The sequence below is a fragment of the Adiantum capillus-veneris genome, chromosome 16 (assembly GCF_014529385.1).
Source record: "Adiantum capillus-veneris isolate H3 chromosome 16, ASM1452938v2, whole genome shotgun sequence".
In the NCBI taxonomy this organism is placed as follows: domain Eukaryota; kingdom Viridiplantae; phylum Streptophyta; class Polypodiopsida; order Polypodiales; family Pteridaceae; genus Adiantum; species Adiantum capillus-veneris.
The window spans coordinates 65,097,565-65,102,102 of record NC_140946.1 but is presented as its reverse complement, the minus strand read 5'-3'; the positions used below and the strand labels follow the sequence as shown (position 1 = coordinate 65,102,102).

The window sequence follows — 4,538 nt, the reverse complement described above, 5'->3', positions numbered from 1 at the left end:
AAGAGCGCCACGCCGATGGGGTTTGCTTGGAAGAAGAAGGAAGGGGTGATATAGAAAAGGATAGAGATTTGTATGCTTAGAATACAAAAAAATCTTCCTTCATAGAGTCTAGAGTCAAGCTTGAGCTCCAAACTATCTATGAAATCAAGCTTTCGGTATTAAGCGTCAAACTCCTTATAAGAGAGAGAAAGAAGGAGAGGAAGAGAGGGAGGGAAAGAGGGAGAGTGCTCCTGTTTGATTATCTTCAAAAAAGAAGAGAGAACCCAACTTAAACTTAAAAGATGACATTGCAAAGCATGAAAGGCTTTCAGGGGTTGAGAAGCTTGCCATTCACTCGAACCTCTCTTCCCTTCACTCTGTCTTCAACCCCCTAGGTCATGCACATGCCATGTTCTCTCCCGATTCCAAACAGCAGGTTGAATTCGGGGGTAAGTTACTGTAACCCCTCCAGATTCCCTCTTCATCATAAAACAACAACATCAAAACCTCAACACCTGTAGGACAAAGGGGCGTATCTATGAAAATTTATTCCATCCGTCATTAGAATCTCCATGAGCTGAAAAACATGATTGTCCCTGCTACAGAGAAGAATCAAAACCTTGAGGAGTACGTGCATCGAGGCAAGCCACATATGGGAATATTTGATGGGCACATTGCTCAAGGCAGGGAGGAGGGTGCCTGTGTGTCAAGAGACATGTCAAAAGTATCTTATGTGGAAATATCAAATGGCTATGTAGATAATGAGAAAAGCCACCATACATGCAATGCCCAAGCTTCCATGGCTCCACCAACAAACAATATCAAGGTTGCTTGTATGGTTGGATTCAATGGCCTTGTGAACAGTGACTCCGAGTTTTTGAGCTCTTTTCAGGATTTCATAGCCATGCTAGCAAAGGGCAACAACCATCCAGGCAGATTTACAGAGTGCATGGGTAAGAGTGGCTGTAAATCCCCTCTAGAAGACAACCATTTTTTTGAGATTTTGGCCTTCCAATAACGAGAAACACAGCATGGATTTCACCTCTTGTGATGAATTTTGCATGTATCGGTTCAAAGTGCATAGGTGCATGCACGAAAGAAGCCATGATTGGACTGCGTACACGTTTGCCCATCCTGGCAAGAAAGCCAGGCGTAGAGACCCTTTAGCGATAGCATGTCTTGACTTTTGAAGGGGAACATGCAAGAAAGGTGACTCCTACAAACTCTCACATGGGTTTTTGGAGTGCTGGTTACACCCGACTGATTACTGAACCCAGCTTTACAAAAGTGGGAAAACTTGTAAGCACCGTGTTTGCTTCTTTGCACATTCACCATTCCAGCCTCCTGACGTTCCCTTCCGACCCACTCCCAACAATGATCAGTGTTCCATGACTATGCCTTGGCATCATCAACAGATTCCATGACAGGCTATTTTGAGGACTTCCTCCTCAAACAACCACCATTATTCACAAAAAATAGCTATGGTACTAACGAGTTTTTTGACAATCTCAGTCCCAGAAGCATGCCTACCTTTCCAATAGAAGATGATAAAAATGCAATGAATAGTGATCTTAGGCATAGCTTAGAGCACTGGAACAAAGGTCCCCTTGATCATTGCCATGGCTATTGTCCTGCCACATGTGGTCTACTTGTTGTAGATAATCACGAACATGGAGGTAGCCAAAGCCATAGCTACTACCACACCAAAAGCCCTCATTCTTCCCCCCTTGGGGAAACAAACATCAAAGCCGACACAAATTTCCGAACACTTAAAAACCTAAAGAGCTGCCTGGATCAGCTCATGTCTCCTACATCCACCCTTGTAGCGCATGTTTTCTCAACCCCTGCACTCTCACCCCTTCTATCACCTGCTGAATCACTGTCAAACAAGGAAACAATCTAGAGTGTGGGTCTGCAGCTGAGGTTGCCCAGGCTGAAACGGCCTTCAGTAGCAATGTAGTGCACCAAATCAACTTTAGATTTAGGCATATAGGAGTTGGCGAGGAAGTGGAAGACTAAAGACCTGAAAATGAGCTTATTCTCGAAGGAGAAGCTCCCTCTACAAATCTGCATGCCTTCATAGCCTACGCCCCGACTCTTCCACTATCGCTCTCATGGGAGCCTAGGCTCCATACGCTATTGAGAGCATTACCGTATGAAGTCAAATCGATTTCAACTCGGAGAAATCAAAGCAACTCCCATTATAAGAGTGCATGAACCTTGCCATATACGACAACAAAATCTACAAGTTCTCCTACAAGTCCATTGACTGTTGAGGGCGTTATTGTATGAAGCCAAATCGATTTGAACTCGGAGAAATCAAAGCAACTCCCATTCTAAAAGTGCATGAACCTTGCCATATATGACAACAAAACCTACAAGTTCTCCTACAATCACTGACCACCTATTCAAAAATTCACTCTCAATCTTACTCTAGCACAACCAGTAATATGATATATATCACATATAGGAAAGCTTCTCAAATTGCCTACAGACTCGAAGAAACACACTTCAAGTATATTACCCAGCCCTTCAATGCCTTGCAAATTGTCAAGAGCATCACAACCCTCCAATCGAAGTGACCTTACTGAGCGCCTTGGGAATATCTCCAACTCGTCACTCCACGGAAAGGCAGCAAACACTTACAAAATCCTGGTGGATTGCTGGTCAAGAACCACACATAGACTATCTACTCCAGTAGCCCGCTAACCAGCCGTTTGTCCCAAGGGCAAATGCAGAGATGATGCACGTCTAGAGCTCCATAGATGGTGAGGTGAGAGGGAGAAATAAAACTTATATTAATGATTTAAAGCCCTAGAAGGAACATAAAACTCTGTGGAGACAATAAAGTGATGAACGGCGCCTCGAGCTGCTTGAAAAATGGATCCAGCCCATAGCCTAGTAGACAATAGAGTACCATCGAGATAAGGAGTACAAGGAGTACAACATACAACCACGAGTTTCTTGACATGGCTTAGAAGTTAAGTGTGTATAACATTTCTCACTCATATGGCATTTACATGGCACCTCCCCCGACCAGAATTTACCAATTTTCCCAAATTTACCAAATCGCGGCGGAAGAGATGGACGGCCCGCTTTACCTGACCACTCCTTTCCATCACCTTATGATGCTTCCCATGTCTCCTTGAGGAGATCAACCATTTCTCCCAACAACCACACCCAAGTCAAGCGACAAGGTGCTCTATTTTAGGTCCTTGAAACTTATGATTGCCTGCAGTTGCGCAGCTGTACAATCTGCTCCTCTTGCAAGGCGTGGCTCATTCCTACAATTTTTGCTTGTTAGACCTTCTGCAATTTCTACGTGCTAGATCTCTTGCAAGTACTTGCTTCCACTTTTGCTAAGTGCTTACACCACGGGGAACGGCAAGCCTACAGAAGCACTACTGGCGCCTTGAAAAGACATCGGAAGCAACCCGAAACATCAACAATCCTCCGAAAGAAGCACCACCGCCAAGGGCGTGTATGAAAGCGAGTAGACAATCGCATGCTACCTGCAAGCTCGACCTACAGGTGGTGCCAGGCACGGGTACAAAAAAGAACGCGAGGTCATGTTCGGAGATACGTCAATATTATGGGTACAAGTAACAAGAGGATTAGCGTGCAGGGTCGACGTACAAGCCTACATGTTTGAGACTCGACAACTCTCTCTCTCTCTCGCTCTCTCTCTCTGTCTCTCTCTCTAGTTAAATAGTTAAAACATGGCCGCCATCCCACCATTTTAATTTCTAGAATCTTTGTCATTATCGTCTTTTCTAATGGACAATACATCGACATGCCTTTAATGAACTACTAGTGCAACGGCGCCGCCTTCGGGGCAGCACCACCTCCGGCGGTGCTATGCGAATGCATATGAGAGACACCCTTCTGACCAAGGTAGTGCCAAGCACGACATTTTCTTTCAATGACCCCTGAGTAACAATTATATAATCGCAAATTCTTTTGCCTATATCAGCATCTTGTGTAATGCCACATTCCTTCAAGGTGTAAGTCTATGTGATTGCATTTGGAGAGATGCCCTCTCTCCCCATCTATCGAAAACAGTGTAGAGCTTCCTAACCCTGACTCTTGCCTTCAAGTTGAGAGCATATGTGATTTCATCTAGAGAGACACCCTTGCTTCGCATTCGCCGAAAACATCCCAGAGCTTCTTGGGCTTGTCCAACTTGGGCATATCCCTCAATCAATGCATCCCAAGAGATGACATCCCCGATGGGAAGCTCCTCAAGCACAAAGTGTACGTGATTGCATTTGGAGAGATTTCCTCTCTCCCCATCTATCAAAAACAGTGCAGAGCTTCGGCGGCGGCATGGCCCCTCTTACCCTTAAGCCGGGAGTGTTGTCCGACTATCTAGTATAGCTGCCCTCTTCTGGTGCCCCTCTCTCTCTCCCTCTCTCTCTCGCAGTCATCAGGACTATATGGCACTCTTTCAAATTTAAAATGTAGAGGTAAATCTCAAATTTTGTAGGTGGGATTACACTAAACCTTGGTTCTTTTGAGCATGTTCCTTTGTCTACATACTGGGTGGATTCTCTCTCTCT

General features: G+C 44.9%; 1 pseudogene; it reads left to right on the top strand.

Annotated features, from left to right (window-relative positions):
- The first annotated feature begins 296 nt into the window (after window positions 1–296).
- On the top strand, window positions 297–3,360 carry LOC147439187 (uncharacterized; annotated as a pseudogene).
- The last annotated feature ends 1,178 nt before the right edge of the window (window positions 3,361–4,538 follow it).